This window comes from Phocoena sinus, chromosome 13 (assembly GCF_008692025.1).
Source record: "Phocoena sinus isolate mPhoSin1 chromosome 13, mPhoSin1.pri, whole genome shotgun sequence".
NCBI classification, from domain to species: Eukaryota; Metazoa; Chordata; class Mammalia; order Artiodactyla; family Phocoenidae; genus Phocoena; species Phocoena sinus.
Genome location: NC_045775.1, coordinates 31519538 through 31541765, shown reverse-complemented (window position 1 = coordinate 31541765; position 22228 = coordinate 31519538). Strand labels below are relative to the sequence as shown.

General features: G+C 37.3%; 1 protein-coding gene and 1 non-coding gene across 3 annotated transcripts in view; both read left to right on the top strand.

Annotated features, from left to right (window-relative positions):
- SOS1 (SOS Ras/Rac guanine nucleotide exchange factor 1) overlaps nt 1-22228 on the top strand; it is a 160480-nt gene that overhangs the window by 28516 nt on the left and 109736 nt on the right. The gene's annotated exons all lie outside the window — the stretch shown is intronic.
- On the top strand, nt 12280-12352 carry TRNAG-UCC. Its single transcript has one exon. It is a non-coding gene; the product is annotated as a tRNA-Gly (tRNA).

Below are 22228 nucleotides of genomic sequence, written 5' to 3'. Positions count from 1 at the left end.
GACAAACTCACAGCCAACATCATTCTCAATGGTGAAAAACCGAAACCATTTCCACTAAGATCAGGAACAAGACAAGGTTGCCCACTCTTGCCACTCTTATTCAACATAGTTTTGGAAGTCCTAGCCATGGCAGTCAGAGAAGGAAAAGAAATAAAAGGAATCCAAATTGGAAAAGAAGAAGTAAAACTCTCACTGTTTGCAGATGACATGATACTATGCATAGAAACTCCTAAAGATGCCACCAGAAAACTACTAGAGCTAATCAATGAATTTGGTGAAGTTGCAGGATACAAAATTAGTGCACAGAAATCTCTTGTATTCCTATACACTAATGATGAGGGACTTCCCTGGTGGTCCAGTGGCTAAGACTCCGCACTCTCAAGGCAGGGGGCTGGTTCAATCCCTGGTCAGGGAACTAGATCCCACATGCTGCAACTAAGAGTTCGTATGCTGCCACTAAAGATCCCGCATGCCACAACTAGGACGCGATGCAGCCAAATCAATCAATCAATATTTTTAAATTAAATAAATAAAAGATAAAGTTTGCCTATACACTAACAACAAAAGTTTGGAAGGAGAAATTAAGGAAACAATCCCGTTTACTATTCCAACAAAAAGGATAAAATACCTAGGAATAAACCTAGCTAAGGAGACAGAAGACCTGTATGCAGAAAACTATAGGACACTGATGAAAGAAATCAAAGATGACACAAACAGATGGAGAGATACACCATGTTCTTGGATTGGAAGAATCAATATTGTGAAAATGACTGTACTTTCCAAAGCAATCTACAGAGTCACTGCAATCCCTATCAAACTACCAATGGTATTTTTCACAGAACTTGAACAGAAAATTTTACAATTTGTATGGAAACACAAAAGACCCTGGATAGCCAAAGCAATCTTAAGAAAGAAAAATGGAGCTGGAAGAGTCAGGCTTCCCAACTTCAGACTACACTACAAAGCTACAGTAATCAAGACAGTATGGTACTGGCACAGAAACAGAATATAGATCAATGGTACAGGATAGAAAGCCCAATGATAAACCACGCGCTTATGGTCACCTAATCTATGACAAAGGAGGCAAGAATATATAATGGAGAAAAGACAGTCTCTTCTATAAATGGTGCTGGGAAAACTGGACAGCTACATGTAAAAGAATGAAATTAGAACACTCCCTAACACCATACACAAAAGTAAACTCAAAATGGATTAAAGACCTAAATGTAAGACCGGACACTACAAAAGCTTTAGAGGAAAACATAGGAAAAAAATCTTTGTTATAAATCACAGCAAGGTCTTTCTTGAACCACCTCTTGGAGTAATTAAACTAAAAACAAACAAATGGGACCTAATTAAACTTAAAAGCTTCTGCATAGCAAAGGAAACCATAAACAAGATGAAAAGACAACCCTCAGAATGGCAGAAAATATTTGCAAATGAAGCAATTGACAAGGGCTTAATCTCTAAAATATACAAAACAGCTCATGCAACTCAATATCAAAACAACAAACAATCCAATCCAAAAATGTGTGGAAGACCTAAATAAACATTTCTCCAAAGAAGACATACAGATGGCCAAGAGGCACATGAAAAGATGCTCAACATCACTAATTATTAGAGAAATGCAAATCAAAACTACAATGAGGTATCACCTCATACTAGTCAGAATGGCCATCATCAAAAATCTACAAAGGATAAGTGTTGGAGAGGGTTTAGAGAAAAGGATCCCTCTTGCACTGTTGGTGGGAATGTAAATTGATACAGCCACTATGGAGAATGGTATGGAGGTTCCTTAAAAAACTAAAATAGAACTACCATATGACCCAGCAATCCCACTCCTGGGTGTATACCCTGAGAAAACCATAGTGCAAAAAGACACATGGATCCCAGCGTTTATTGTAGCACTATTTACAATAGCCAGGACATGGAAGCAACTTAAATGTCCATCAACAGAGGAATGGATAAAGAAGGTGTGGTACACATATACAATGGAATGTTACTCAGCCATAAAAAGGAATGAAGTTGGGTCATTTGTAGAGATGTGGATGGACCTAGAGTCTGTCATACAGAGTGAAGTTAGTCAACAAGAGAAAAACTAATATCACATATTAACGCATATATGTGGAATCTAGAATAATGGTACAGATGAACCTATTTGCAGGGCAGGAATAGAGAGGCAGATGTAGAGAACGGACATGTGGACACAAAGGGAAGGGGAGGGTGGGATGAACTGGGAGATTAGGATTGACATATATACACTACCTTGTGTCAAATAGTGGGAACCTGCTGTATACCATAGGGACTTCACCTCGGTGCTCTGTGATGACCTAGATGGGTGGGTTGGGGGAGGTGCATGGGAGAGGTCCAAGAGGGTGGGGATATATGTATACCTATAACTGATTAACTTTGTTGTACAGCAGAAACTTAACACAACATTGTAAAGCAAGTATACTGAAATGAAATGAAATGGGTTGTTTAGTTTCCAAGTGTTTCGAGATTTTCCTGTTAACATTCTGTTACTGATTTCTAGTTTGTTTCTATTGTGGTCAGAGAACATATTCTTTCTGATTTCAGTTCTTTTAAATTTGTTCAGATTTGTTTTGTAGTCCAAAATATATTCTATCTTATTTTGTGTTGCTTGGGCACTTGATAAGGATGTGGTTTCCTTTGTTGTTGTATGGAGTGTTTTATGAATGTTGAATAATTCTTGTTGGCTGATGGTGTTGTTGAGTTCTTTCAGATTCTTGGTGATTTTCTATCTAGTTGTACTAATTGTTCAGATAGGGGTTTTGAATTGTTCAGCTGTAACTGTTGATTTGTCTCTATATTCTCCTTTCAGTTCTATCAGTTTTTGCTTCACATTTTAGAGATGTGTTGTTTGGTGGATACACATTTGGGAATGCTATGTCTTCTTCTTTTTTTTTTTTTTCCATAAAGTAAAGCCTTACTTCTTTTTTTGTTTGTTTTTACTTTATTTATTTATTTATTTATGGCTGCATTGGGTCTTGGTTGCTGCACATGGGCTTTCTCTAGTTGAGGTGAGCGGGGGCTACTCTTTGTTGTGGTGCGCGGGCTTCTCATTGCAGTGGCTTCTCTTGTTGCGGAGCATGGGCTCTAGGCATGTGGGCTTCAGTAGTTGGTGACTCACGGCTCAGTAGGTGTCACTTGTGAGCTCAGTAGTTGTGGCTCACAGGCTCTAGAGTGCAGGCTCAGTAGCTGTGGTGCACGGGCTTAGTTGCTCCGCAGCATGTGGGATCTTCCTGGACCAGGGCTTGAATCCGTGTCCCCTGTATTGGCAGGCAGATTCTTAACCACTGTGCCACCAGGGAGGCCTATGGGAATGCTGTGTCTTCTTGATAGGTTGGCCTTTTCATCATTGTGTAATGTCCCTTTCTGTCCAATAAATTTCCTTGGTTTTGAAGTCTACTTTATCTGACATTAATATTGCCACTTCTGCTTTCCTTTGATTAATGCTTGCATGATATATATCTTTTTCTGTTCCTTTACTTTTATCCTATTTATATCACTATATTTGAAGGGACTATCATGTAGATAGTACATGGTTAGGTCATGTTTTTTAATCCACACTGTAATCTCTGCTTTTAATTGCTATGACCATTTTCATGCAGTGTAATTATTGCTGTGTTATGGCTTAGCCTGTGGGGTTTTTTTTCTATTTTTTATTTAATGGAAGTATAGTTGATTTACAGTGTTGTGTCAATCTCTGTTGTACAGCAAAGTGACTCAGTTATACACATATATACATTATTTTTTTATATTCTTTTCTGTTATGGTGTATCACAGGATATTGAATATAGTTCCCTGTGCTATACATTAGGACCTTGTTGTTTATCCATTCTAAATATGATAGTTTGCATCTACCAACCCCAAATTCCCAGTTCATCCCTCTTCTTCCCCCCACCCTTGGCAACCACAAGTCTCTTCTCTTATGTCTATGAGTCTGTTTCTGTTTGTAGATAGATTCATTTGTGCCATATTTTAGATTCCACATATAAGTGATATCATATGGTATTTGCCTTTCTCTTTCTGACTTACTTCAGTATGATAATCTCTAAGTTGCATCTGTGTTGCAAATAGCATTATTTCCTTCTTTTTTATGGCTGAGTAATATTCCATTGTATATACGTACCACATCTTTTTTATCCAGTCGTGTCGGTGGACATTTAGGTTGTTTCCATGTTTTTAGCCTGCCATTTTAGATGCTATTTTCTGTTTGTTCAGCTTTTCATTTCTGTTTTCTTTTTCCTGCCTTACTGTGGGTTACTTGAACATTTGTTAGAATTCCATTTTGATTCCTTTATTGTGTTTTTGAGTATTTCTTTGTATCACTTTTTGTGTGGCTGCTCTGAGTGTTACATGATGTGTACAGTCAACCCCTGAACAAGGCAGGGGTTAATTTGTGCATAACTTATTGTTGGCCCCCAGTATCTGCTGTTGCTCCGAGTCTCCAGGTTCAATCAGCCATGGACCGTGAAGTATTTACTATTGAAAGATATCCCCCTATAACCATGGAGAACCATGCAGATCAAATCCACATTGTTCAAGGGTAAACTGTGCATAACTCATTACAGCTTATTGGTGTCATTTTATCAGTTTGATTGAAGCATAGAGAAACTTTATCTCCCTCCCTTTATGCGATTCTCTTTATAGGATGATTGCCTTAGTATAGAACCACATGAGACAGTGTTATAATTTTGCTTCAACAATCAAACATAATTAGAAGAGTGAAGAAGAGAAGGAAAGCCTATTGGATTTACCTATATATTTTCTTATGTTGTTCTTCCTTCCTGGTGTTCTGAAATTCCTTCCTTTGGTTGTTTGCCTTCTGTTTAGATAACTTCTTTTAGCCATTCTTTTAGGGTAGGTCTGCTGGCAACAAATTTTCTTAATTTTGTTTCATTTGAGAATGTTTTGATTTCCTCTTCATTCCAGAACAGTATTTTCACTGGGTATAGGATTCTGGGTTGATAGCTCTTTTCATTTAGCACCTAAAAAATATTATTTGACTTCCTTCTGACCTCCCTGGTTTTAGATGAGAAATCTTCTGTTATTTTAATTGTTTTTCTAATGTAGGTAAGGTGATGTTTAATTGTTTTTCTAATGTAGGTAAGGTGGTGTTTTCCTCCGGCTGCATTCAAGCCAGTCTTTTTAGGAAATCTACTCTTGCATGTGTGTATGATTTTTTTGTGTGAAAAAAATTTTTATCCCAGCTGAAGTTGTATTATGTTGCTCTAAAATAGAAATGACTTAGAAAGTTTAGTAAAATTATTTCATAAAGTACTACTTTTTAGATGGTAATGATAGTTTTACTTAATTTTTCATAGCAGCTATAGCTACATAAACTAACTCTTAAAAAGAAGGTCTCCAGTGAAGTAAAAAAAAATTACATTTATCTATTACCCACTCTACCCCTTTCTAAGCCAGGGTACTTTATATTTTCAGATTCTATTAGCAAAGGTAATTTTTCATTCCACTGACCCTATTTGAAATTTGGAATCAAATATTTCAGTCTTTAATATATGTACTGTAAAATTACCAAGGCTTGAAAGTAGTGAAATCTCTTTATGACTATATTTAAGTTATCTGTGTTATATTAGCATTTTACCTGAGGTAGTTTAAAACTTTGCCCAGTGGGAAAAGTATAAGTAACCATTTCTGGTTCTTATTTTCAGATCTATATAATAAACCAATTCTAGTTTGCTTTTGCTTTCTTGGATTTTTGTCTTCTATTCAGTATTTAGGTTGAACAATTATGAAGTTGGTAAAAACATAAATTAATGCTCTTATTTATAACTTATTAACAGTTGTATGTAGAGTGAATTCTACCTTTTAGAATGATTAAAGTGTTAAAGGACTCAACTTTTTACAGAATTTACTTTGTCGTTCTACCATTAAGTAGCTCTTAATTTTTTCACATAGTCACCACTGTGGAACAAAAATATCATGCATAAATGAAAACATTTCTTCTGTGGTTTCTTTTTTAGAGTTTGAGTATGTGATGCCTTTTAGCAATTCATAGTACTAAGCTGTTTTAGTCTGGATACTTTGGTTACAGCAAAAATACAAGTTTAAAAATAAAAGTATTTTAAAATACAAGTATTCTTTTTAATAAAAGTTTTTAATGGTTTACATTTAATAGCTGATATGTTGGTAACTATGGGCATCTTCATATTGGTTTTATAACTTTCTTAAAAATAAAAAAAGAACTTAAAAGATTGAGATCTTCCTGTGACTCACTTTGTGGGATCTTGTTCCTTTTTAAATAGTAATAATCTTTCAGTATTCAAATTCAGATTAAAATAATACAGATGCATTTGAAATAAAAGTGAAAATCTCTTCCTCTTGTTTCCCTTCCTCTATCCCACCAGGCTTACTCCCCAGAATCTACATAGCCTAATCTTTTATACTTTAAAATCCTTGTTCTTTCCTCTCAGTAATGAGCTCTTCTCCCTTTTAAAAAATAGAAGCAAACAACAACAAAAAACAAACAAGATCTTAAAGAAAAATTCAGTATATTACAGATCACAAAGAAAGTTTTTCTTTTTTTCAGAAGCAATGTGTAGAATTATGCCTCACCTTTACCTGGTGGTACTTGGAGAATCCCTGGGGAAGCACTCAGTTCTGTGCTCATAATTTGAAAACTCCTGCTCCCTTTGTGCTTCTGGTAATTAAAAGCAAGAAATTAGTTGAACATTTTATGAAGGAGACATACTTCTGGTTTTTAAAAACATGTATTTAAAAAGTAGCCTTATATTTGTAATGTAAATGTTGCTTTGTCAGAAGTGTCAATATTTGGAACAAACTTTGGTAATTAATTTTTAAATAAGATATAATTCAAACCAGGCTTAGTTAGGATGGGTGTCCAGAATGCTGTCAGAATTCATATAATGCTACATATAAAGTTATTTTCTATATTATCTAATCAGTTGTTTTAGGTATACTGCTGAAACTACTCCTATAATGAAAATATATGTTTTTCTTTAAATTTTCTTGATTCTTTTCATTCTTTCTTTTCTTTCTCTTTTTTTGGGTAAGAGCTTTACTGAGATATAATTTGTATATTATACAGTCCACCATTTAAAGTATATAATTCAGTGGTTTTTAGTATATTCACAGAGTTGTACAACCATCACTACATTCAATTATTACTCCTTTTCATCACCTCAAAAAGAAACATTGTATCCTTCATCTGTCACCCCCCCGCCAGCCCCAGGCAACCATTAAGCTACTTTCTGTCTCTATAAATTTGCCTAGTCTGGACATTTCATATAAATGGAATCATATAATACGTGTGTTCTGTGACCGGCTTCTTTCACTTAGCAGAATGTTTTAGGCTTGTCCATGTTGTAGTATGTATCAGTATTTCATTCCTTTTTATAGCCAAATAATAGTCCATTGTATGGATGTACTATGGATATATTTTATTTATCCATCAATAGATGGACATTTGACTTATTTACATCTTTTGGCTGTTAAGAATAATGTTGCTATAAACATTTGTTCAAAAGTTTTTGTGTGGATGTAATATTTTCAGTTCTCAGAGTGGAATTGCTGGGGCATGTGGTAAACTTCATGTTTACCTGTTTGAGGAGCTGCTATACTGTTTCCTAAGTGGCTGTACTTAGGAAACTTAGGCTGTACTTAGGAAAGTGGCTGTACCAGTTTGTACTCCCACCGGCAGTGTATAAGGGGTCTGATTCCTCTCCAGTCTCGCTAACACTTAATTATCTTTTTGATTCTAGCCATCCTAGTAGGTATGAAGTGATATGTCATTGTGGTTTTTATATGCATTTTCCTATCATAATAATGTTAGACATCTTTCATGTGCATATTGGTCATTTGTATATCTTCTTTGGAGAAATATCTGTTCAGATTCTTTTCCCATTTAATTGGGTTCTCTGTCTTTTTCTTGTTGATTTGTGAGTGTGCTTTGTATATTCTGAATACAAGTTCCTTATCAGATATATGAATTGCAAAATATTCTTCCCATTATGTGAAACAGAGCATTCTTATAACATTGTGATTAATACAGAAAAATTAATTTAAAGCTTATATAAATATTTAATTTTCAGTAAGTGAAAATGTTTAGCACTTGAGCTGTTCTAATCGTGGGTTCATCATTAATGTTTCAGGAGTTTACTTCAAGCTTGTGCCTTAGGTCAGTTGTTCTCAAACTTTATTAAGCATTAGAATCTCTTAGGGGGGTTGTTTTAGTACTTTGCTGGGACCCACTCCCAGAATTTCCTAGATTCAAGAAGGTCTTGTGTAGGATCCAAGGTTTTACATTTCTAACAAGTGATGCTGATGCTCTTGGTTCCTGAACCTCTGCTTTAATGATCTCTATGAGCCATCATAAAATATTAGAGAAATGCTGATAAGTAGCAATTTCTACTTGTCTACTAGATAAAATTTAGATTTACCCTCCGTATTTGCGCATATAATTTGTATATATTTGCATATACATAGTTTCTTATACTATTTAACTATGGTTAATTATTTAACCATGGGTAGTGGCTGAATTATTTAGTTTCTTTCAAAATTCCTGCATACATAAAGTATACTTTTCTTCCTAGGGTTGTCTCCCTACAGATCCTCACAAATTTCCTTGAACTTAAGAAAATATCTAATAATCAAAGAATGTTAGAACTTAAAGGAATTTTAATCATCCAATTAATCCCTTCTCTCCTTGCCTCAGGTAGAGATTAATTAACTCACTTGATCCAAGATTACATAGCTAATTAATGGTGTGTATAGGTAGTTCTTAGTGAATTTATTTCCAATAATTCTTTTTTGTTTGAAGAAAAGTACAAATTTATATCAGCTTATATATTTTTAGTGATTTTCAAATACAGATCTCCTTGGTAACATTTCTTTAGATATTGATAATAAAAAGCTTAATATTTTTAAAATGACTTAAAACTTGAATCTGTGCTAAATGGTCTTTTATTGCGTTACTATATACCAAAAAAACCCATGAATTTAGCCTGACAGATAATTACGTTTTAAAAGGTATTTTATAGGTTTTTTTTTTTTTTGCATGGTACGCAGGCCTCTCACTGTTGTGGCCTCTCCCGTTGCGGAGCACAGGCTCCGGATGCGCAGGCTCAGCGGCCATGGCTCACGGGCCCAGCCGCTCTGCGGCATGTGGGATCTTCCCGGACCGGGGCACGAACCCATGTCCCCTGCATTGGCAGGCGGACTCTCAACCACTGCGCCACCAGGGAAGCCCCTATAGGTGTTTTTGTTTTTTCTTTTTCTCCCAGCTTTATTAAGGTATAACTGACAAAAACTGTATATATTTAAGGTGTACAATGTGATGTTTTGATATACATTTACATTGTAAGTGATTACCACAATCAAGCTAATTAACATATCCACCAACTCACATAATCATCCTTTTTTGGGTTGTGAGAACATTTAAGATATACTCTCTTAGCAAATTTCAAGAATACAATATAGTATTATTGACTATAGTCACTGTGCTGTATGTTAAATCTCCAGAACTTATTCATCCTTCATTACTGAAATTTTGTACCCTTTGTATAAGGGGTACATTTCCCCTTATAAGTGTCTTTTCGCTTCTTATTTTAAACAAAGGAAGCATATGAGGAGGAAGATAGATGTTAAAAAATGTGTGCTAATGAAATGTGGGACAGATTTCCATGAATAAACTCAAGTAAAACAGTACAGTGAGCCGGTTAATTATTTCTTGGAGACATGTTACACCTATTAGAAAATTCAGAGGAGTGATGAGAAAAGGACGTGTAATAGAAAAAGTATAAAGCTGCCTGCCCTATGCCCTCTCCCCCCTCTCCTCCCAGCACCCCCCTGTCCCAAAAATCTCCCTGGCCAAGTCTGCTTAAGGGAAAAGACAGTCTTGCTTTCGCCAGTCTAGGTTATAGGCTAGTAAATACTCACATTAATAATTACAGAAATACTAAAATCTTTTTTTCATTTAGCCCTTCACCTTAATAGTTAAGTTTGGGGGGGGTTGCCCCAAATTAGTTAATCTGCATTGTTTCTTTTTTTTGAGTTTTTAAAAAAATTAATTTATTTATTTTTGGCTGTGTTTGGTCTTTGTTGCTGCGTACAGGCTTTCTCTAGTTGTGGTGAGCGGGGGCTACTCTTCGTTGCGATCCGTGGGCTTTTCATTGCAGCAGCTTCTCTTGTTGTGGAGCACAGGCTCTAGGCACGCGGGCTTCAGTAGCTGTGGCACGCAGGCTCAATAGTTGTGGCTCACGAGCTCTAGAGCACAGGCTCAGTAGTTGTGGCACATGGGCTTAGTTGCTCTGTGGCATGTGAAATCTTCCCGGACCAGGGCTCAAACCAGTGTCTCCTGCATTGGCAGGCAGATTCTTAACCATTGCACCACCAGGGAAGTCCCTGCATTCTTTCTTTCATAGGAGTTTGAGTAGCCAAATAGGCAGCTTCATATAAACATCTAGTTTTTTTAGACACCAACTGTAAAATGCATAAAAAACACTACTAAACAGTAAAAATAGATTGTGAAAGCACTGCTGACTGACTTATTGCCCTTGGTCAGCTCCTGCATAGACTTCTACACAGCCAGTAGCCTATTCCAACCATGCTGTAATGTTGCTAAAATAATTTTTCTGCTTCCCTGATAAAACTCTTAATGACTTCTGCCGTCTTTGAACAGTGACACAGCCTTGTCCTATGTTAATCTCAGATTATGTGGAACTGGAATAATTTTTGTCTTAGAAGCAAATATTCAAATATTCTTGGTGCGTTTTTCACCTTTTAAATTTTGCCTAGAGTAGGGAACTTACTAAAGTAGGAAATGTACTTCTGCCCCAGATTCAAGAATAGAGAGTTATTTCACTGTTTCAGATACAGACTTTTGAATGTAGCCTGCAGAACTCAGCTACTTAAGAGCCGCATACTGCCTGGCTGTTAGTTCTCCTTATAATCTAGGAAACATGCCTCATCCTAGCCCTTCCTAACTGAGCTAAGACTTTTCTGCTTGCCTAATCATAGTATCTCTTTCTCCAGGAAGCCTTTTCAGATTAACTCTGCTCATCCACCAGTTCTCAAGTAGTTTCTCAAGAATCCTTAGACACTCTCATGGGTCTGAGAGTTGTTTATGGGATTTAACCAATTCTGTAGTTCTCTATAGGTATAGATACTAATACCGTACATCTAGTGTCTACTGGTGGGTGAAGTTGAAAATGATCATTTTGAAACAATGACAGAACCTTTCTGAAACTTTTTTAAATAGCACATTTGAGCAGTGGTTTAAAATATTTTTTTGAAACTGTGTTTTGTGTGATTCTAGGAAGTACCTTAGGGGGACCTTCATGGTAACTGAGGGGATGGATGAACTAGAGGTAGGAGACACCACCCTCTCTTTAACCAGGGCAGCTTTACTTTTATTTGTGTTATATATTGTGGTTCAGTGGAAATTTCTTTTGGGAGCTCCCCTCTCCCTGCTAAAAGTTTTGAAAATCACTGGACTAGCAGGTGTATGATATGGGGTTTTGGAGGGGAAACAAGGATGATGTGTGTGGCTGACTGAATTACTTGTAAATAGATATTCTGTAGTTAGCCTGACGAGAAGTCCTCCGAAGTTATTACTTACTGGTGATTGGGGAATGCTACTCCAGGACATCTTTGATTAATAGATCAATAGTTCTCAAGTTTTTGATCTCATGACCCCTTTACACTCTTAAATAATTATTGAGGCTCTCAAAGAGCAACTTGTATATGAGTTATACCCATGAATTTATATTTTTTAAAATAAAACATTTAAATTTATTTTAAAATAGTAAACTCGGGCTTCCCTGGGGGTGTAGTGGTTAAGAATCCCCCTGCCAATGCAGGAGACACGGGTTCAAGCCCTGGTCCGGGAGGATTCCCCATGCCGCAGAGCAACTAGGCCCGTAAGCCACAACTACTGAGCCCACGTGCCGCAACCACTGAAGCCCGTGTGCCTAGAGCCCATGCTCTGCAAATGGGAGGGGCCACCACAATGAGAAGCCTGCACAGCGCAACAAAGAGTAGCCCCTGCTCGCCATAGCTAGAGAAAAGCCCGCGCACAGCAACGAAGACCCAACGCAGCCAAATAAATAGATTAATTAATTAATTTTAAAAAATAGTAAACTCATTACATATTAACAACAATAAAATTTTTATTAAAATAACGATGTTTTCCAAACAAAAAAATTTAGTGTCATTGTTTTACATTTTTGCAAATCTCTTTACCATCTGGCTTAATAGAAGAAACACAGAGGGACTTCCCTGGTGGTCCAGTGGTTAAGACTCTGCACTTCCACTGCAGGGGGCACAGGTTCGATCCCTGATCGGGGAGCTAAGATCCCGCATGCTGCATGGCTCAGCCAAAAATAAAAATTTTTTTAAATGAATTAAAAAAAAAGAAGAAACACAGATTCTCATATCTCCCTCTGCATCCAGTCTGTTGTGATATGCTGTTTTAGTTGAACTACATGAAGAAAATATAGCCTCATGCATATAAATAGTGGGGAAGGGAAAAGGTTTTTCAGATGTTATGAATGTTTTTCTTTGACATCAGACCCCGTTAAGTTGTAGTTTCTTATTTGCAATGTGGAATCTGAAACCATAGCAATGGACTTTTTGTTTCCTGAACTTAGAGTAGCAATGTACTCTTGTAGAAAGGCTCTAAAGGCCTCATTGGGTGCTCATCGTTGCTGCTCTATCACCCTCAAAGTCCTTAAGTGATCTGGCCTCCTACTATCTCTTTGATCTCATCTCCAAACCCTCTGCTGACTCTGCTTTAGTCTCACTGCACTCTGTGCTGTTTGTTTCTCTAAACAGTATCCTGTGTTGGCTTTTGTGCTGCTGTTTCCTCTGACTTCTTAGCAAATAAATTAGATATTGCGTTAAATGATCTTAATTTAGTAAAAACCTACTGGCAAAACATATTTCTGGTTTTGAATGTGAAAATAGGAATCTCTGAGTTGAATTACTTATACTTGGCTTGACATTGGCATTGCAGTCAGAAACATTTACTCACCACCTTTATGTCATACTCTGACTTGGTCCTGTGTTGGTGGAAATGAAAGTGGTGACAAGTCATTTTGGTTACTAATACTTTGCTATAGAGTACATAAATGTGCCTCCCCTTTGCAAAACACTAAAGATTGTCTTTACTATTATAGTTTACTAGAACCTAACCACATAGGCAATCAGTCATTTTAGGGAAATATAACAGAAATAGAAAGTCACTATTCTATATGTTTAGGGCAGATTTGATTTAAATCTAGGTGATTGAAACAATTAAACCTACTGGTCAGGAACATTCAACATTTTTCTTCAAAAGTACATTTTTATTGCTTGGTATACTTAATATTCTTCACTTAAAAGGTAGACTACACATTTTCAGGAAGTTACATTTCTATATATTTGATGCTTCACTGAATTCACCAATTTATTGAGTGGTAGTCCAAGGAAAAAGGGGTTAAAAAGATGCATCTCTTACAGAATTGCTATGGTGTTATATAGTATGATTAGGAGCCCCAATTAAACAAAGACAAATTCTCACTAACTTTTTAGGAAAAGTCCTCTCTCTGATTTAACAGGTTAAAGATGTATATTTGAGGATTTTTTTTTCTGTTATGTGTTACGAGTTCAGTGGATACTGAAATATTTAATTATATAACTTTATTCTGGATATATTTTTAATACTTTAAAAATTCAATTTTAAGGAAATAATTATTGTTATACCTTAACGGTTAGACTTTGTGTTTAATATTGTACTTAAAACCTACAAAAGTCAGATGTCAGCATGAAAAAGAAACGCATCTACCTTCCTTATCTAGTTTATTTCCAGATTTTCACCTTTCTGTTTCCCATTAGTGTACAGTTGGAGATCTTAGTTGCAAATAAAAGGACTTGGTTTTAAAAAGAAATTTGTTGGAAGGTGCTGCTTAGAGGGTCATGGAAGGGGAGAGTAGCCCTGATAGAGAAACTGGCAGGAGCCAAGGGAGCTCTGTTCAGGGCCTCAGGGTTCATGGCAGCAGGCTTTGAAGTGGAAAAGACGTGCTAGATCTCTGCTTCTGCTGTGACTGACCCCTAGTCAGTCTTTCCTTCCTTGGGTTACCTGCTTATGTTTTAGGGAAGAATGTCTGTGCCCATCCCCTGGCTATGCTAGAACTGGAAGAGGTAGTGTTTAGCCCTTTTGGCTTCTATGCTGGGAAGTGGTCACCAGAAATTCCTCTTTTGCCAACATTGCACAGAGAGGGAGAGCTAATTCCTCAAAAGAAAGTCAGAGTCCTGTTAGGAAGATGCCCAGAAATGACAGATATTCACTACAGTTAGTTGAAGGGAGAACCATCATTATAAATCCACAGAAGAAACAAGTTAGTTAAAACTGTATTGCAGCCTCAGTTGAAAGAAAAAAATAGATTGCAGTTTAATAACACTTTTCGTACAGAAGTACAAAAACACCTCGATTAGTAGTACAGAAGCACCTGCATTAGTAATTTCTGAAATAAATATACTTAAGTCATCACTTAACTGATACAGTATTCTTGAAAGTCCGTGTGTGTTGTGTGTGTTGTGATACAAATTATAATGAAAGGACTTCATTAGCACTTCACCGATAGTGATGTTACTTACAATTTTATGGGCACATTCACACACACATAATAATAATCCCTTAAAGTTATATAGCATATTTGCATTCATTATTTAATATTTGTTGTAACATTATATTGTAGGTATTGGCCCCAATTTATGGAGTAGGAAGACTGAAAAGTTATATGTCTTGTCCAGAGTCATACTGTTGTTAAGTTAGAGTCAAGATTTTAATCCAGAAAAAAAAGATTTTTATCCAGGTCCTACTTATTCACACATATTACGAAGGGCCTGGATAACCCTTAATTATCATACAATAAAATCATGCCTATCTTGCAAGATGGTTGAAGATTAGAGATAAAGTACAGGAAGTTTCCTGTTATTGTAAGAGTTAAAAAATATTTAACATTTAGTTAAATGTTCATTTTTTTAAAAATTAAAGTATTTCTATAGTAATTGATTTTTGGGGATCTTTGGTTAATTTGTAGAGTCACTTTTTTTGAGTCACATTTTACAAAGGAAGTAATGTTGCCTCATAAGAATTCTGAAATTATAACATAGCACTTTGATTTAGAAGTAAATTGTCATTTTCATTTTAAACTTTAATTGGGAAATTTGAGTGGTTATGTATGAAGTTTTTCTTGAATGCCTAGTTTGAAGAGACTTTTTTTACAACTAATTAAGAGCTTCCAAGTGGATTTAAGTTTGTCTTGATTTTGAAGAGATTCTGTTTGAAATTTCTAATCTTTTCTGTTGAAGCATACTTTGATTAATTTTTTAAAAATTTATTTCAAGTTCTAAAATATCCCATGCTCTTGGATTGGAAGAATCAATATTGGTAAAATGGCCATACTACCCAAAGCAATCTACAGATTTAATGCGATCTCTATCAAATTACCCATGACATCTTTCACAGAGCTAGAACAAATGATACTAAAATTTGTGTGGAAACATAAAAGACCCAGAATTGCCAAAGCAATTCTGAGTAAAAAGAACAAAGTAGGAGGCAATAACCCTCGCAGACTTCAGATAATACTACAAAGCTATAGTAATCAAAACAACTGTGGTATTGGCACAAAAACAGATATATGAATCAATGGAACAGAATAGAGAGCCCAGAAATAAACCCACACACCTACGGTCAATTAATCTTCCACAAAGGAGGCAAGAATATACAGTGGGGAAAAGACAGTCTCTTCAGCAAGTGGCGTTGGGAAAGTTGGACAGCCACATGTCATGAAGTTAGAATACACCCTCACACCATACACAAAAATAAACTCAAAATGGCTTAAAGACTTAAAATATGAGACATGACACTATAAAACTCCTAGAAGAGAGCATAGGCAAAACATTCTCTGACATAAATCGTAGCAATATTTTCTTAGGTCAGTCTCTCAAGGCAATAGAAATAAAAGCAAAAATAAACAAATGGGATCAAATCAAATGTGTAAGTTTTTGCACAACAAAGGAAACCATAAACAAAACAAAAAGACAACCTACGGTCTGGGAGAAAATATTTGCAAATGATGCAGCTAACAAGGGATTAATTTCCAAAATATGCAAACAACTCAGTAACAGAAAAAAAACATAATAAAAAAATAGGCAGGGCTTCCCTGGTGGTGCAGTGGTTGAGAGTCCGCCTGCCGATGCAGGGGACACAGGTTCGTGCCCCGGTCCGGGAAGATCACACATGCTGCGGAGCAGCTGGGCCCGTGAGCCACGGCCGCTGAGCCCGCGCGTCCGGAGCCTGTGCTCTGCAACGGGAGAGGCCACAACAGTGAGAGGCCCGTGTACCACAAAAAAAAAAAAAGGGGGGGGGGCAGAAGACCTAAATAGGTATTTCTCCAAAGGAGACATACAAATGACCAATAGGCACATGAAAAGATGCTCAACGTCACTAATTATTAGAGAAATGCACCTCAAAAGTACTGTGAGGTACCTACCTCCTCATACCAATCAGGATGGCCATCATTAAAAAGTCTACAAATAGACTTTGGTTGCCGGGGAGAGTGGGGGTCAGGGTAGGATTGAATTGGGAGTTTGGGACTAGCAGATGCAAACTATTACATATAGAACAGATAAAACAAGGTCCTATTGTATAGCAGAGGGATGTATATTCAATATCCTGTAATAAACCATAATGGAAAATATATGTATAACTGAATCACTTTGCTGTACACCAGAAACCAACACAACATTGTAAATCAACTACAATTTTAAAAATTTATTTCGAGTTTTAAGTATATAATGTACCTTTCTTGCCTTAAAAAGATGTGATTTCTTTGTCAGTAGATATGTAAGGTGTAAATATATGAATTTGCTATTTTTAAAAGTTGAGATTTAAGTACAATGTGAATGCATGTTGTGAAAACACAAGGAATATTGTAAGAGAATATATATAAATGGTAGAGAGGAAAAGGTCTGCTGGGTTAGGTTGGAGAGTTACAAAGTGTTGGAGATTTTATTTTTATCCAAGAAAATTTGTAGTGGGGCACGGAATCCAGGTACGTGTGGTAGGCTGTGAAGAGGTAGGGAAAGGTGTACTTTAGATCAGTGGTTCTCAACCAGTAGTGATTTTGCCCCCCAAGGTAACATTTGGCAATGTCTAGAGACATTTTTGTTTGTCACAACTTGGGTGGGTAGGTTGCTGCTAATGTCATCTAGTGGTTAGTGTCCAAGTTATGCTGCTGAACTTGGTACACAGGTCAGCCCCCATGAAAGAGAATTAGTTGGCTTAAGATGTCAGGAGTGCTGAGGTTGAAAACTCCTGCTTTAGATCCAGATGGTGGATCCAAAATGAAGGAATAGAGCTGATAAAGTCATCTTAAATTAGAAAAGGCAAAAAAGGATGCTCAGTCTTTGATTTATTTTTTTAAAAAAATATAAGTTGGCTGTTTAAGTTCACTTCAAGTTTTTCCCCCCCTCTGTTTTCTCATATGCAGCTTTAATCTGGTGCTGCAGTGACCACATTCAAAATATCCAGTGACTGGTATTAGTAATCTGACTGGTGTGAATAGGCACCCTACTGTGTCAGGTGTTAACCCTTCAGCTAGTGGAGAGTGAGGAGATTCCAAAATTTCAGGTTAAGGGCCCGAATGGCAGGAAGTGTCTGTTGAGAGAGAAGGGGTATTTGCAGTCTTTGGGCAACAGCTCAGCATTAGACCTGGTGGTTAGTTTCCAGGCCAGTGCTGCAAAAGCACATATAACTCTCATATAGAAGAAAATCTGAATATTTACAGAATAGGAAAATGGTAGAAAATAATACTAGTAATTAAATTAGAAGTTTAAGTAAGGATAGTTTTCTTTTTTTCAGCTTAACATTGGTAGTACTTCAGAAAATTGATTTAATCATTGAAGGATATAGAAGCAGATACTTTGTATTCAGAGTCTGAAGGGAACTTTCTGATGCTTACAAGGAGTTTTTAGAGACTAATGTTAATGGTTTTGTAGTAAGTCTAATTCACATCAAACTTGGATTTCTTTTAATTTCTTAAAAATTTGAATTGACTTTAATTATAAATGTATTTAGTGGTTTTTGTTTCTTAATCATTCATTTATTCATTCAGCCAACCAACAAAATGACAAGAGGTATTCTAGATACCACAGAGATAGAAAGTGATGAGACAAAGTCGCTATTTACATGAACCTTAAATTCTGGTAGGAGAAAGCAAACAAATAGATGGACAAAGAACTATTGTGGTTTCAGGAAAGAGTAAGTGTAATAAACAAAATGAAGCAGGTTGGGGTAAAGAGGGTCTGAGAGGTAAGAAGGGAAGGTGTTCTTTTAAATGTAGTGGTCAAGGAAGGCTTCTGGAGGAGGTGACATTTGAGAAGAGACAAGAATGTTCAGAAGGAGCCAGCCATGCAAAAATCTGGTGAAGGAGCATCCTAAAAGAGGGGTTAGCTAAAGACCTTGAAGCAGGACAAACTTGGTATGTGTAAGAAAGATCAGGACAACCAGTATGACTAGAGTGTTACATTTGTGAGGAAGAATTATAAGAGATAAGCTGGGAAAAGTAGAAAGGGACTACTTCATTTAGAAACTTACATGCTTAATGATGGTTAAACCATTAGAAAATTTTGAGCAAAGGCCAAAGTCAAATTTAGGTTTTAAAAAAAAAGAGATGATTCTGGGCACTCTGAAGGAAAAAAGATTATTGATGGGCAAGAATGAACCAAAGTGACCAGTTTGGAGGCAAGAGGTGATGGTCATGTGGACTAGTAGTTTAGGTGGTAAGAAGGTGTCAGAATTGGGGTATATTTTGGGTAAAACAAATAGATTTGTTGAATGTGTAGGGAAGAATGAAAAGAGGAATCAAGGTTGACTGCTGTATTTTTGGCCCATGCTGACTGAATGGAGGTGCCATTTACTGAGATGAGAAAAATGTGAGGAGGAGTAGTTTGAGGGTGGAGTCAGACCTAAGAATTCAGTTTGGGTTGTGGTAAGTTTGAGGGAATTATTAGACATTCAAGTGGAGATGTATAGAGTGTAGGTATCTCAGATCAGGGGAAAGGTTAAGTCTGGGGATAAAAATGGGGGAATTTTGAGTGAATAGTTGGTAAAGCCATGGACTGGGTCACTTAGAGTACACTGGATGAAGAAGAGAAAAGTGCCAAGGATTGAGCTTTGGAGGACTCCAGCATTTCAGAGATGGAGAGAAGACTAAGAGTGTCCATTGAAATGGACCATTAGGAGAGCATGGTGCCTTGGAAGTCAAATGAAGAAGGGGTTTCAACTGTGGTCAACTATGTCATACTGCCAGGAGGTCAAGTGAGATGAGGTCAGGGATTTAGCCCTGGCCACTTTGCAGAATGGCAGTCCTTGGTGACCCTGATAGACCTAAGTGGAGAAGAGCCTAGGGAGTGGGTAGAGAAAATTACTATGGAGACTTGAGTATATCTCTGAAAGGCAACAGAAAATGAGTGGAAGGCTAGGGTACCTGAGGGCAAGGAAAGCTTTTTTTGTTGTTCTGAGCATTTTTGTATACCAGTGGGAATGATCTAGTTGCGATTAAGTTCAGTTTTGTTGTTCATGAATGAAGTTAGGATTTTGTGAAGTAGAAGAGAATTGGAAAGGAACTAACGGACTTATGGAGCAGCGGTCCCCAACCTTTTTGGCACCAGAGACTGGTTTCATGGAAGAGAGTTTTTCCACAGACCAGGGGGTGGGGGCGGTTTCAGGATGTTTCAAGTGCATTACATTTAGTGTGCACTTTATTTCTATTATTATTACATTGTAATATACAATGAAATAATTATACAACTCACCATAGTGCAGAATCAGTGGGAGCCCTGAGCTTGTTTTCATTTGCCATTCACTGATAGGGTTTTGATGAGAGTCTGCAAGCAGTTGATTTATTATGGTCTCTGTGCAGTCAAACCTCTCTGCTAATGATAATCTGTATTTGCAGCCGCTCCCCTCAGATCCACCTAGATCATCACGCATTAGATTCTCATAAGGAGTGTATAACCTAGAACCCTCGCATGCGCAGTTCACAGTAGGATTCGTGCTCCTATGAGGATCTGATGCTGCCGCTGATCCGACAGGAGGCAGAGCTCAGGCAGTAATGTGAGCGAAGGGGAGCGGCTGTAAATATGGATGAAGCTTCACTTGCTCACCTGCTGCTCACCTCCTGCTGTGCAGCCTGGTTCCTAACAGGCTAGTACTGGTCCGTGGCTCAGGGGTTGGGGACCCCTGTTATAGAGGATTATTTGTACCTGTGGGAAAGTTGGAATTCCTAATTTGGTGTTATAGATGAAACATCAAGGGAGTTGAATGCATTGTATATATAATTTTACTCATTCAAAGTGTTGTACTTGAGCTCCTGCTGAAGTACCAGAAACTACAATATAAAGGTAAGAAATGGTCCCTCCCCTCAAGGAGCTAAAATTTTAGCAAAATAGACAGATGTATGTATCCTTGTGCAAAGTACAGTCCTTACTTAGACCAGCAGCATTGATAGAACTACCAAATGCCCACCCTAGACCTACTAAATCATAATCTGTATTTTAAACAAGATATTTAGGGGACATGTATGCATGTTAAAGTCTGAGAAGCACTGTTCTACACAAACTAAACATAATGTAATAAGAACTATAGATTCTTATAAATAAAATACAGTATCAACTCAATTACTACCCTCATCTCTCCAGAAGAAGAAAAATGGTCATGGAGAAGAAAAATTAAATCAGACATTTTCGTGGATTGGCATATTAAAAGGTGCTCAGTGGGGCTTCCCTGGTGGCGCAGTGGTTGAGAGTCTGCCTGCCGATGCAGGGGACACGGGTTCCTGCCCAGGTCTGGGAGGATCCCGCGTGCCGCGGAGCAGCTGGGCCCGTGAGCCATGGCTGCTGAGCCTGCGCGTCCGGAGCCTGTGCTCCGCGACGGGAGAGGCCACAACAGTGAGAGTCCCGCATACAGCAAAAAAAAAAAAAAAAAGGTGCTCAGTGGAGTTTGTTGAACTGAACTGACACCAGGCACTGCTTTTTTGGAATATGCAAATGTAGTAGTCTACATTTAGTGTTTCTGCACAGAATTTTTGTAAATAGATTGTTTCAATAAAGAGAATGAAACTCAGATCACAGAGAAAATGGGGACAATGAAAGCCAAGATTACATAAGTTGTTTGCAGTATATTGAATATTCGCTAGCGCCAGGCACATGGGAAGTGCTAAGATACAAAGATAAGGGAGACAGTCACTGCCCTCTAGTAGGAAACTCATGGATATTTATTTTATTCTTTGGGTTATAATACAATATTATTTTGTTGTTGTTGTTTTGCGGTACGCGGGCCTCTCACTGTTGTGGCCTCTCCTGTTGCAGAGCACAGGCTCCGGTCGCGCAGGCTCAGTGGCCATGGCTTACGGGCCCAGCCGCTCCGCGGTATGTGGGATCTTCCCAGACCAGGGCATGAACCCGTGTCCCCTGCATCGGCAGGCGGACTCTCAACCACTGCGCTACCAGGGAAGCCCCAGTACTATTTCTTAATTAAAGTATAGTTGATTATGTTAGTTTATACTTACAATATTAGGCATATAACATAGTGATTCTATATTTTTATAAATTATATTCATTTAAAGTTATTATAAAATATTAGCTATATTCCCTGTGGTGCACATTGTATCCTTGTATCTTATTTATTTTATACATAGTAGTTTGTACCTCTTAATTTCCTACCCCTATCTTGCTTCTGCCCCCAGTACAGTACTATTGTTACTTATTTTATTGCGTAGTTGTTCCAGCTTTAGCCATTAGGAGCTCTTTCAAGTTGGCTTCTGTTGAAAACTGCTTTCTGATTCAACTTTTTCCTCAGTTCTTCCCTTTTTTGAGGGATGCCTAATATAGGATCAGTGTTTTATGAAAAGTGGGGTCTTCTGATTAGCCACCGATATCAGAATCATCAAGGGTGTTTAAAAAAAACAAAACCACATTTAACATCACTAATCATTAGGGAAATGAAATTGAGTACTACAGTGAGATACCACTTCACACCCATTAGGATAGCTATTATCAAATAATCAGAAAACAGTGTGTTGGCAGGATTTGGAGAAATTGGAACCCTCTTGCATTACTTATGGGAATGTAAAATGGTATAGCTGCTGCGGAAAACATGGTGGTTCCTCAAAAAACT